Genomic DNA, 14,254 nt, shown 5'->3' on the forward strand with positions numbered 1-14,254 from the left:
ACATACTCCGAAATTATGAGCCACTCACTTAGCAAAAGGGATCAATATTTTATTTCAGAGAAAGTACTTATGAGTCTCATATGGAAGGACACATGAAAACATTCAACTTTGCTTGAAGACTATAGCCCTGTTCAACATCTGTTGACTAAATGTGCATGAGGTCTTGCCACATTATATATAGTCAGCATAGCTTCTGAACAGAGCCTAAATACCTACAAACCATATGCCCCTATGTTCTGCACAATGAAGAACCTTGCAGGTCGCTGCCTATGCATGCAGAAATGTATATATACACCCACAATCTGTTCAGAAGTTGCACAGTGCACACATGTTTGAAATTCATTAACTATGATGACTAAACAAGGTTAATGTTTCCCCTACTTCAATTCACCTTGAACTCATGGTGAGACATGCTTAATAACAGTACATAACATGTCATGCTATTTCTGAACAGCTACACACTTGAGGCCAATGCCATTGTTATAGAGCAGGGGTCTCCAAACCCTGGCTAGATGCAGCCCGCAGCAAGCCTCTTTCTGGCCCACGGCCAACCTCTTATCCCCTGAAAGCTTCTGGCCCAGTCAACTGAACATGACCAGAACTGTGCTCTAATAGTGTCTGGAGGGTGTTCTGAGGGCCAGAGAGATTGAATGAATGAGCCCATTCATTCATTTATTCACTCACCAAAGTTCAATCTCTAATTTATTTATTTAAACTTTATATTTAAATTTTTTTTCCGGCCCTCCACACCATGCCAGATATTTGATGCAGCCCTCTGGTCAAAAAGTTTGGAGACCCCTGTTATAGAGAAACGATTGCATTCATGCTAAAAATACCGCAAAGGCCAGTAGCCAAGTCTGGACCTGAAAGAATTTGTTCAAAGTTGTTTTATTTTTTATTTTAGTTCAAACTTCCAGACATTTATCCTGAGGATCCTCCTGAGGATTTCCAAAAGTTCTGCAAATTTGCACCACTTTTGGCTACCTAAACTGACCACCTCATGCCAAGAAAGTATTTTTTTTTCTCCCCATAAAAGATATCTCTCACAATTAGCATATTTGCTGGGAATGTCACCCATTCATCATTGGTAGTTAAGAAGCAGAAGAAACATGGTAAAAATCAAAACAAAACTGCATAACTGAGAAGTCCATTTGGAAGTTGGTAGGATATGGCATGACCAAACAAGGTTCAGACATTATACCTTGTTCTGGGGGGACAGAGTAGTCCATACCAGCCTCCTTGTTGTTTCCATTTGTCAGATCTCGGGTCAGCCCACCCATGGCGCCATCCTCAACACCCTGCCCCAGCACTCTCTTCTGCTGGCCAGGTCTCACAAAGCTTCACTGCCTAGTAATGACATCATTACCCTCGTACCCCCAAATAAGAACACAAGAACAAGGCTTTTGGACTTATGGTCCACTTTAATTGATAACATATCAAAATGTTTAACGTAAAATCAAAAACTTGCAACAGGGCACTAACTAAGCAACCCAGAGCATGTGGGATCTAAATGAGGGAAATGGATCTAGCCATCTGCCTTCCCCTGGTGATCTGGATGTCCAACAGACATACCCCTGACTCAAGGCTCTAGCCGATCTGGCTTACCCTGGCCAACCTAAAGGTAACTTTTACAGAATCCAGCCAGGGTAAGTCCACCAGCCTTATTGAGCTGAGTAGGCAATGTGTGAGCTGCCCTGGCAATTCCCTGGCCCTGCCGCCTCAGGATGTTTGTCAAGCACAACACTTTCCAAACCCCAGTACATTTCCTGAACCCGTGAACCTGTTACCCACAACAGTTTGGGGTAGTGAAAAAAAACCCCACCTAAGGCCAATCAAGCTGAGGGTAAAAAATTCCTACCCAGCCCCTGAAATGATCAGCTAATCATCAGACTGTAAATCTGGCAGCTGGGAGATCACCCAACTGCCAGCTGGGCGGGCTGAGTGCAATTAAATAGATGCTTTCCCCGATCACAGGGCTAACGATCACCCAGATGCCAGCCCAACAAGCCTTGCCCCAGAATGCCTGGGGGCGGGACAAAGGGCGGCGACATGCAAACAGCACATCACTATCACTGCAAAACAAACAATGAAGAGCGAAAAAAATGGTATATAGTCATAATAATATTTACATTCATGAAAATATGCAAATTATAACACACATGTAACACAGCAAAGTCCGCTGTGGCTTTCCAGACTGTGATTTAAGTCTAACCCAGCTCAACATTGCTAGACCTGTTGCCCACCTTGTATTTAGAGAATTCTGCTTTAATACAATCATTATCTGCATCTCACTAATCCAAATTGTTGATTAGACGGAATATATATTTTAAATCTACCTATTTGTAAGACTGTTTCATTTACTTTTTTTCTTTTAAAAAGAGGAAAAAACCGATGTGGGAAGGGATAAAAATAAAAACTACTATGGTAGAAAATACTATGTTTGTTTTAATAGACTTCCATGCATGCTGTACGTTGTCAAGAATGTCACCACTGTTAAAGCATCAATCAATTACTTAATTCCTTGGGGATTATGAACCAAAAATTTATATAACTTTGTATGCAAAGGCACTTAAAGGAGTGTGCATGATACTGGTTGTTTCCCTGAGAGAGAGAGAGATCAGTGGCAGTATCAGGTGATGCGAGTCAAACATCATGTATTTCTTCTGTGAGAGAACAGAAAATGAAGATCAAGCTAATAAAAATACAAGCAGTCTTTGAATAAAATGCAGGAAATTGGAAAGCTTCAAATGCACACGGTGGAATGTGCAGCTACAAACATTAAATGAAATAAACAGCGTCATAAATAAGGTTCTCTAGTTTTTTTTCCTTTTCAACATTTTCTGGAAACTCTTCCAAATGTTGTTACTTCCTCTCTCCTGAAAAGTCAGAATGCCTACATGCAGGGACTTATACTTGATTCACAACAACAAAATGTGTTGTGACAGTCAATTTAAATGAATCCAGGTGTTGTTTGTAAAATTTGTATCTTCCTTTCCGAGGAAAGGTGTTGCATGTGGTGGCAGGATCTGGAGCAGCCCCCACTGCCTGCAGGTAAGAAGTGGAGGTGGGTAAGGAGGGGGGAATGGGGGCAGGGAGGAGGTGGGGGAGCTGTATCCAGTGGTCCCTCCTTTCCAAGGCTTTCCACCCCTTTCTTTGTACTTGCATCAGCTAATGAGCTGGTGCAGGTCTGAGGAGTCCCAATGAGGAGTGAGATGCTGGGGGGGGGATGTAAGGGGAAATAATTTCCCTTTCCTCTCCAAAGCCTCCCAATCCGCCTTCCCTCACTCAATAGTGTGCCTTTTCTTTCACACAGCTGTATTGGCAAGGGGTGAAGGATAGGATTACACCCTTAGTAGCATTGTAAATGAATTACAGGAGGACCCTCCTTCAGATGTACCAAATTGGTGGAAGAGAACACATGGTGGGTTTCAGGGATTGCGCTGTGTGTGCCCACCACCAAGTGAAGCAATAGTTAGCCTTGTCCCATCATTCAGTGCTTGTCTACAGTGACAAATATGAACATAAGGAAAATTTGCCTCATATCTACCACTCTGGAATGTTCCAGAAACTCTCCCTATATTCAGTGTTTGTCATTACAGGCACAAAACTTGCAAAGGGTAAGGCTAGCGCAGTGCGATCCCGGGCACCTTCTTTGTGTTCTTTTCTACAGGTTTAGAACATCTGAAGAGGTCCAAGGTGCACTGAGAAACTACCACACTCTTCTTTTGTTGCAGGTTGAACTACATCACGACCATCATGAATGATAAATAATAACATTTAATTGGCATTTTTATCAGTGCTCACTGTTTTCTGCAACTAACCCCCATTTACCACATCTGTGCAAGACACACATTCTACTTTAAACTAGCAAAATGGTTACTGTTATGGTAAGTGGGGTTTGTGTAGAAGGAAACCTTGTGAAACATATGCTGCGCTATTGGGGATCAAAGAACTTCCAGTGTTTGTGGGTACAGGAAGCTAAATTGTGCATGAATTCAATATGTGAGTCTGCAGAACATGCTGATTACACAATGCAAAGGTTAAATTGGAAGGTCTTAACTTAAAATTTCCATGCTGTTTGGTGCTTTAATGAATTTTTGCCCTAGAAAATAAATATGTGTAGAAGAACATCAACAATGACTACTGATGTGTAGGCTACTGTGACTGGTAACCAAGTTCTTATAAAGAAGAAACATTTGCTTAATTCTGTAGAGTTATTTGAAATTCTAAAGATCTCAGACAAATATTTCTAAATTAGTTATGTCTGATTTGTATTTGGTGATCACATTATAGTAACTAGCTATATAAGATTCATTCGCAGGGGAACATACAATAACCAACAAAGAAACTCTAGAGAACAAGATCAGAGATACAATAAACATGTTAAGCTATATAAATATTCAGATAATTAGTCCCAAAAAAGGATGCTATTTAGTTGAGGTTACACTAACCTAGATCTACAACAATGAATGTGGATAATTGGGTCCTAGAAAATGATAATTGAGGTATTTATAATTGAGCAAATGGAAAGCAGATCTGCCAACCAACCAGAAAAAAAAAATCTTTCAGTTTTTGGGGGTTTTTTACTTTTATTTCTTTAGCTACGTGGTTGTGAAGAGAAGGGGAAAGATTGTCCTTCCTCCTGCTATATTTTCAAAATACGAACTATACTTCATTTCCTAACATAATTGTGTACTTCAATCTTGGGAAGGGAAAGATCACTAGAAGCTGGGGTTTGCTGAAATATAAAACTTAAAATGACTCTTGCCTCCCTTTTTCAGTGCTACCTTGTTGATCCAAACTGGGGTATTTGACTATCATTTGAAAGAACGTGCATGTGAAAATTCATTCGGAGTAGAATCTAACACCACATCCCTATCCACATGACAACTAGTCATTTATTTAATTATTTAAAAAAATTATATCCCACATTTCCTATGCCAAAATAAATAACCAAGTTGGCTTACAAAGTTCCTCGCTGAAATGTACAATATGTAAAAACAGTAAATAAAATCATTAATAACACTGGATGCCTTTGCTTTATTACACGCAGAGAAATTCCTCTGAGGGCACAATCTTTATCTGTAGATGGACTGGTGCAAGCCACAGGCAGCCCTAACCCCACTCTCGATATGGGGCAAGCCAGTCGGCCTTCCCGTTCCAGAGCAGGTTAAGATTGGGCTGTGAATCATTCTGCTAAGAGGCGTTCAAATACTGCATTGAATATAACATTTGAACCATGCCTAGAGGGGCAGTTCATCTGAAAAACCACTCCCTACAAGATTTGTGGCAACATCAGGGTACAAAGGGAGGGGCTTTCAAGTGTTGGGTCAGGAAAATAGCAAACTGGTATAGTGACACAATTATGTCACGTGCAGCGCAATCCTAACTTGCGCTGGAGCAGGCGGAGCAGTGAGTCTGCAATGCATCCAGTTCAAATTTGGGGCCAGAAGTGGTGCAATCCAAGGCAAGGAGAAAACTTTCCCCTTACCCCATGTCACTCTGCACTGGCCCCAATGGGTCTATTTGGATCTGCGCCACCTGACGCGGTGGAGCAGATCCAAGCAGAACGAAGTGGCCGGAGGCTGCTCCATGCCACCCAGGAACAGGGTCAGGATCTGGTACAGCCACCAGATCCTGGCTTCACCTCCGGCTCCCTGCCCACCTGCCCCTGGGAAAGCCTGCTTCCCTCCCTTCCCCCAGCCTTGAAATGCCTCCTCTCCATCCTCCCCATGCCCTCCCAGACCCATGCGCAAACTTACCCCGCTGGGCCTGGATCCGGCGTGGGAAGGCCAGTGCAACTCCTTGTGCGGGCCTCCCAGACTCCCAAGTCAGTGTAAACATGCCTTATGGCACATTTGCTACACCCCTGAGCCAGCGCAAATGACTTGTGCCGGCCTAACCTGGGGGTTAGGTTTGCACCCTCAATCTGATTGCCTACATGGCACTGTGCAGTGATCCCATTTGCTGCATCTTGACTAGCTGAAATAACATAGCGCCTAAACTTTTCCAGTTGTTTTGTGTTTTATTGGTGCTGAAGCAGCAATAGATTGGGAGCAAATACTGCTTCAGTCAGGAAAAGGAAATTGCAAAATTGTAGAAGGTACTAGCCTTCTGCAAGCCTCCAAGAAGAAGCCACCTTTCATCAAAACTCAATATTATCATGAACATTCTGCTCAGCAGGAATGGAAAACTGGCCAGATCCCACAGATATAGACAGAAGTCACATGGTTTATAATGGCAAGTTCACCTTCTGAATTGGCAGGTGCACTTGAAACGGTAATTTCCAAAAAATGCCATGAACTTCACTAAGTACTGAAATCTTCCATTTAACTGATTAGTTAGAGCTTATTCTCAATGCCACTGAAGTCAATTATGGATTTAACATTGACATCTGTTGAATCATGATTAAGCATGTATGCTCTAGTAGTTCATCCTAAGTGAAAAACATTTCCAGTAAAGCTGTTCTTTGAACAAAACGAGAACCTGCAACAGGACCTGGCGGTGGCCTTTATCGTGCATTATACAGAAACAGGTGATCTGCCTGTGCTTGTTCTGGGTGGGCTATTTCAATTATTATTTATTGTCCTTTTCTATGATTAATTCTAAACATATCTTAAGCAATGGTATTTACTACAGAGATTCAAGCTGAGTTGGCCAGGTTACCATAATAAAACCACCCATCAGCAAGACATTGTAAGCATGGTTAATGTAAACAATTACAAAACATTGTAAGAACGCCAACGTGGTAGGTGGATCCATTGCATATTGTTCTTGGATGTGTGCACAAACCTCCAGCCTACCCAATGAAATGGCTTCCCTAGTGATTCACAGTCTTAAAAAAACAAAGGCGACAAGTTAGAAACCTATAAAAATGTGTTCTTTGCTTACTCCATTCATCAGAAGACAGCTGCAGGGCTATCGTTGAAAAATGAATAAAGCGCAACAAAAAGCAGAGCAATATACATTGGCAAGGCAAAACACTCTGCAGTTTCAATTCTGCCATCAGTAATTTCAGAACGGAGAATCGATTTGGAAAGGCTATGATTCAGGATTCAATCTAACTCCTGCATTTCAGCAGCTGAACCACCCTTCCAAGGGGCCACTTCATAAATGATTATCTTTTTACATGGATACAGCGGCAGTTTCTCTCTCAAAGACAATAGAGGTTTGGTGGGAGCGGAAGCTTAGTTTTGTTCAGGATCATGTCAGAGGAAATTGTCAAAAAGAAATCCCTCCCTGCATGCTATTGTCTCAATCCCAGTCTTCTACCTTTGTCTGCTAGTTTACGGCCGCAATCCTAACCAAATTTCCAGCACTGACATAAAGACAATGCAACTCCGAGGTAAGGGAATAAACATTGCCCTACCTTGACAAGGCCTCCATGACTGCCCCCCAACTGTGCAGGGTGCAGCACATGCCCCACTGGCACTACTATGCCAGTGCTGGAAAGTTGGTTAGGATTGCGCCCTAAATAACATATGCACACAACCACATGAGCTTATGTGTTTAATGTATCATGTAGTCTTGTCCCTAAGTAGAATGGTCTGCCAGGTAAAATACAGCTAAGGGTCAAACTAGATGTATGACTAATCATGCAACATGACCCTGTGTGTGTTTGTTTTTCCCCTTTTTAAAAAACAAGAGGAAGGGCTGTGAAATATAGCAGAAGGGCTGTGGAGGGGAGTCTTTAGTAATTTGCCACCTCAGTTTTGATCCCAATAGCAGCTCTTCCCTCCGGTGTGCTATTTTTAGAAGGGGGGATTTCACTGAAAGCCCCTTCATTTGCTATTTAGAGGAGGTAAAACAAAAACCGTAAATACCCAATGACACATCACATAAGAAGGAGCAGGTCTAGTTGAACCCTAAATATGGTCTGGTCGCTAAAGGTAGATCCTGTGTTCTTAAAAGAAAAAAGAGAAACAGCTGGATATTAAAGGTTTCCTCCAGTACAGCATTACATTCTGAATTTTAAAGAAAGGCAGAGGAAAACAGGACAAATGCACATTCCACTGATGTGAGCAGAGACAACATTCTATCCAGTCAATAAACACAGAAATCCATATCAGCCTTGGCTCTGTTTGGTAGCTCACTTTAACATAATGGTTAATCCAGCCCTCAGAAATAAAAACAGATACCAAAAATGGATGCTGGAACATGCTGACCGGTCAAATAGACACATTTCTGTATAAAACATTTGGATGTGCATCAATAATGGAGTGCCTTGGATGCTGGCAGGAATATGCAATTTCCTATAATAACCAGCTATGGCAAGACAACCACGAGGCACATCATTTTAACAGATGCTAAATCTTATAAACCTCTGATTGGTACACATCATTAGATCTATAAAGAAATGAAGAAAGATTAGGCACAACCGGTTCTGAAAATCCTGTTAATTTCTGAACATCCGTTATAATTGCTTCTGAAAACACAAATCCAACCAACAATAGGGTGCCATGGTACAAATGCCAAATGGAGCCTTAGGGGCAAAAGCACTATTTCACCAGGTGCCTGTACAAAAACCAGCAAATCTTGATTGCTTTAAACTGAAAATATCTGTAAATCCTGCCCATGGCAGAAACTGTATGATATGATTAGAACAGTCTGCAAAAGCTCAGGAAACAGGGCAAAATGGAGGTAAGGGACACATTCTCATAAGGAAAGGCTGACTGGTACGTAGAAAGAGAGCTGGGGAGCAACAACCCTGAATGAAATACTGGTTTCTGCAGGACTGCAATACACTATATACTGTGAAGGAAAGTCTGTACAAATGCAATAGCATTCCATAATTTAATTTTTAAGAAAGTTGAAGATAGAGAAAGTTTCTAGCCCCCATGAGGGCAACAGACAGCATTTGGCAGCATGGCTCACATTAAACGGGATCTGGATGGAGCTTCTGGAATGGATTTCTTCACACGGAAAGTAATGAGAATAGATTAGGCACATGCTATAAGATATTCAAGTTCAATATTTCAAAAGTAAGGTAAAGGGGTTGGGGTAAGAGATTACAGGTATACAGCACTGATCAGAGGCATATCCAAATCCTGGTTGGACACTGATATCTCTGGATGTATAATACAATAACTCCTTGCTAATACTGGAGGTGATGTTGCACTATGTCAGTGTTTCTCAACCAATGGTATGAGTACCACCAGTGGTACTTGAGGTGGTGTCTGGTGGTACTTGCTGGACCCCTGGACTCCTGTCACCCAGCAGCAAAACCAGGAATGCGACACAGCAAACAGTAGAAGGAGGTTGAGGCTCCAAAGCATGCTTTTCCACACTCAAAAAAGCCTTACCGTCCACCTTAAGCTTCTTACTGGTGTTTGTTCTTACTGGCAATGATGTCGTTGCCAGTTACTTCTGGTTGTACTTTGAATAGATGGACCATGTGAAGTGGTATGGTGGAGAACAAATCTTGAGAAACACTGCACTATGTCATAGGCAGCCTACATTAAAATTTAAACACCTATATCCAGAGAACCACCATTTGTAGAGAAAACTCAACAAAGCACCTCAAGTCTTTATCTAGAATACCCAATCTCTACTCTCTGTACTCACTACTCTCTGCTCATGCTTCCTTGTAGTCTATCTCCCCCCACCCCTTTAACATTCCTTCTAACATTTCACCACTGCTATTTTGACAAAGTACTTGTCCTAGCATGGGTGTGGTTGGCTTTGCAGAATGTATCAAACAACTCTAACAATGTCAGGATAACAGCAGTTTCCTCATCTCCGAGAAGGGTCCTTTCAAAAGGATTGCTTTCTCCATTTTAAGGGCAATGCCCTTCTGCGGAGAAGCATTCACTCTCCACACCAGCATATAGCTGTTCTCCAGAGTGCCAGCACCTATTTTATGACCTTCTCTGGATCTTTAATCTCAATCACCTCTGCTTGTTATTACAGTCTACAGCCATTTGTCCTCAGAGTACAATTCCGACTACAGTACATAAGAAACAAAAAGGAGCCTCATAATTCTGTTTCCATGACAAGTTTATCTGTGCACAATTAGTACTTACTCTGAATTATATTCTGACATTATCATCTATAGGAACTACACAGACTGACTCTTCTGATTCAAGATTAGCGGCTACTTGCTGGATTAAGATAGCACAAATCTTTCATCTCTGGAAAAAGTCAGCCAGTAGTTTAAATGCTTCTGGCAATTTCATTACCATTAAATTGTCTCTGTATTAACTATCGTTGTGGGTATAGTTAAAGCCTCAACTCTTTGATCATTTTTGGATGGAACCATATAGGACATGATCAATTTTAAAAAATGATCTAAATCAATAGAAAATCGTTGGAACGGTAAAATCTTTGAAACTGTAACGAGGTTTGCTGTGTTAGCTGATGCACTGTTAATTTTACTGCTGGAAGTAGGAGCACAGAAGGAGAGGGAGGCCCCATAAAAATATATTGTCTGGTAAAAGATACAATCTGAATATGGTTTACTGTTATTTAATCCTGCTACTGCATGCAATGCATTTAAATCCCAATGAAATCAATGGGATCAGGCATTCACCTAGCCACTAAGTTTCAATACTTTGAATAGGTCTTTATGATTTTAATATATAAATACAAAGAGCAAACACTAAAGGAAAATAATCTACATAAGTACAAATATAAGATTACAAAATAAGAAATCAATTTAATTGAAAGTTGCACTAACTATCCTTCTGTGTTCCCAAAATTATGAAAGGATCCCAAACTGAATAGCATGAATACATTCTTATTTTGCTAGGCCATTTCATATGATACTCAGAAAAAATGCCTTGTTTTGCCACTGGTGCATTCAGCAAGGAGCTGCACTTTCCCATGGTTCCCTGATGAGTGTACCTCTATGATGCATGCTTCCACAAACACATATTGATCAGTAAAATCAGACAGAATTGGACACATGGTGGGTTTGCAATAATGTTCCACATTACCACAACTACAATATCCACTTTACAACTGGAACCAACAAGATTACTGCTGCATTTTCCTTTGTTTATTTGAAGTTACTTGTTCTGTACCATGCTGCTTACTGAGCTGCATCTTGCTTGTCTTTGCTCTCTTTTATATAACACTTCAGCCTGAATTATGTTGGTTGTTCTGGAGTAAGTTAATGTATACAGGATTTGATGACCCGTCTCTTCTAACACAACAACCTTATTAATCAAACTGCAGAGAAAGCCAACCAGAGCACAGAAGTTCAAACACCTTAATATTAGTCAGGAGCCAAAATTCATCCCTGAAATTTGTTTATGAAACATGGGGCCAATCAGGAATAAGGCTATAATTAACTATATCTGTACACACTCAGGCATATCAAGTGTACCACTGAATATATATCAAACCACTGAATAGACACTTATCTCATTTTGACAGAATTTGGAAGTAAAGATTCCTCTGTGTGTGTATGGTTGGTTGGCAACCTTCAGTCTCGAAAGACTATGGTACAAGCCTACAGCATCCCAGTATTCCCAGGCGGTCTCCCATCCAAGTACTAACCTTAGTGCTTAGCTTCCAAGATCAGACAAGATCAGGCATGTGCAGGGTAACAGTTGCTGTCAAACTTTGGTTAGATGCCACAAAGTAAGTGGCAATGCCTTAACCATATGTGTGTTGTACAGGCCACTAGGACCTCTTCCATCCTTATCAAGGGGAGTGCTAACCTTCTCTCCTTTCATACCTCAATTACTGATGCACATCTCATAGGTAATGGGAATAATTTTTAAAAGCAATATGAACGTGTCTAGCTTTGCACTATAGTGCTACTAGCCCAAATCTTTCAAAAAGGAAGGTAGTAAGTGTAGAACCGTAATAAGGGCTTCAAGGAATTCCTGTACTGGACATAAGTGCACCCTGAGCTGGAGAAAAGCCTGTTTACACTTACAGGGAAGAAAGAAAGATGCCTGCTAGAAACAGGGAGTGTGTATCCCTCAAAGAGAAAATCATGAATAAGAATAAGGTACTGAAATGGTGTAGCATTGTTACAGTGGAAGAGGTAGCTTTCCACTAGATCTTCAGGCACACTCACATGGTAAAGTGGGTTTAGGCTTCTGCCAAACAAATCTGTGTGCATGTTAATATATTTTTAAAAACTCATTTAGATCACAATTGTGCTGGTGCTGCAGGTTTGAGGTGGGGGAAGACAAAGAATTGTGTCTTGCCATGAGTGATGGTATAGGCACTGTCCAACAGGTACTTGGGACAGTATGCAATAATGAAGATGCTTGTCTCATTGCAACACCAGTTAAACTTCTAGGGGAAGATTTTGATGCGTGCTTCCTGAGGCTTTGTACAACATTTATTTATTATGGCATTTAACAGCCGCTTTCTCAACCCTTATGAGTCCATCAAAGATTCCTAAAAGACCTGATTGTTAGTGATGAAACAGGAGGGGAAACTATGTGCAGTTCATAAAGAAGAGGACAAGAATGCTTCTGTTTCCCTTAAACATATTGCCTTTACAAGCCCTAAAGTGGTCAAAGAAGTTTATGTGGTGCTTCCTTTACTGAGTGAACAGTAAACATTATGTAGTCACGTTTGTTTGAGCATCTTCTCAATATCTCCAGGGTGTACAACAGGCTAAAAGCTGCTGTAACACATGATGGACTTCTTCTATTTAGTTTTGAAATGTCAAGGAGCTTTTTCCAGAGAAGAATGGGAACATTCGGAAGCTCCTGGTTATTTGTTCCAACGGGGAAAAAATGCCAGTACTGTTTCACTTACTGCTTTATTAACTTGGTTTTATGACTATTACCTGCTGTTAATGTTTCACATTCTCAGCTGAGCATTCACTTGAAGTTATTGTCCCTGAGCTTTGTTGGTTGTTTTAACAGTTTAATAATCAGCTGCCAGAATTCTTCGAATTGCAGTATTTATACTGGCAATTCCTACAAGGCATTTCTGTGGCATGCACTGTAAACATGATAGCTTTGTTACCAGCTATCTCCTTGAACTTCCAAGTCTTCTATTTTATTTTAGAGATGAACAGATTTTTTTTTTATTACACTATTCAGCAAAAGGCTGAATCACTATAAAAGTCAGCCGAGCACTACATGGCATCTTATTTCCGGCTAAGTATTGGTGACAGTGTTTTCTTGACATAACATGTTGCTTGAGCCCAACTTGAGTGGGTTGAGTATAGCTTAAGTAGGTGTCAGTGCCTTATTTCAAATGAGGTATATCTGAGTTTTCAGAAAATATACATGGGGTGAAAAGAACAGGACAGCCTAGCTTAGGGCCCAGTTCCTAACCAATTTTCCAGCACTGATGTAGCCACAATGCAACTTTGTGGTAAGAGAACAAACCTTCCCTTACTTTGAGGAGGCCTCTGTGACTGCCACCTCCCCCCTCCCCATTGCAGAATGCTGTGCATGTCCTGTTGGTACTGCTGCACAGGCACTGGAAAGTTGGATAGGATTGGACCCTCTGTGTACCCCATATGTGACAAACCTATATAACCATTCACCTGGGTTTGCGTAAGCCAGTGGTTCTCAAACTGTTCAGCACCAGGACCCACTTTTTAGAATGACAATCTGTTGGGACCCACCGGAAGTGATGTCATTACATGACAGTGATGTCATGGTTGGAAGTGACATCATCAAGCAGGAAAATTTTTAATTCTCCATATGACAAAATCAAATCAAATATGAAAGTAAATTAAAAGTTTACAAAGTTTAAAAATGTATTTAAAATAAAAAAGAACCCTCCTAAGTAGTTACTGATCTGTTTTAAAAAAAATAATTCCCCAAACACCCCAAAGGCTGCAATCCTATCACCACTTACCCAGGAGTAAGTCCCATTAACCATCACTGTTAAAAGCATATATATAGTAGCCTGTTAAAAGTACAGATCTGTAACATTTCCTCAGATGCAGTCACATACCATAGTAGCACCAAGTCTGATATATTCAAAATAAAATACACATTGAAATGAATGGGGACCCACCTGAAATTGGATTGTAACCCATCTAGTGGGTCCCAACCCACAGTTTGAGAACCGCTGGCATAAGCTTTTCAATCAGCTAAGTCCATCCTGAAGACTGGGTACTCGTATCCTTGTCCAGGTATCTCAGGCGACTCAAAGACTATTTGATCTCAAAGTTGCTCAGTGTGCTAGCTGGTTATCATATAAGGATTGGGTTCATTATCTTCTCTGACTGTGGCCTTGATTGATCCAATCAATTTGCTGTTCTCTATCTGGCACCCTGCTTCATTTGTGTCCAGATTCTCAACTCCTGTGGAATGCAATCTTCTCT

General features: G+C 40.9%; 1 protein-coding gene and 1 non-coding gene across 2 annotated transcripts in view; both read right to left on the bottom strand.

The window, feature by feature from the left end:
- The window catches only part of PTPRT (protein tyrosine phosphatase receptor type T), a 556,684-nt gene that overhangs the window by 361,331 nt on the left and 181,099 nt on the right, over positions 1-14,254 (bottom strand). The gene's annotated exons all lie outside the window — the stretch shown is intronic.
- LOC136650667 (U6atac minor spliceosomal RNA) lies at positions 11,558-11,685 on the bottom strand. Its single transcript, XR_010794480.1, has one exon. It is a non-coding gene; the product is annotated as a U6atac minor spliceosomal RNA (small nuclear RNA).

Source organism: Tiliqua scincoides, chromosome 4, assembly GCF_035046505.1.
Source record: "Tiliqua scincoides isolate rTilSci1 chromosome 4, rTilSci1.hap2, whole genome shotgun sequence".
NCBI classification, from domain to species: Eukaryota; Metazoa; Chordata; class Lepidosauria; order Squamata; family Scincidae; genus Tiliqua; species Tiliqua scincoides.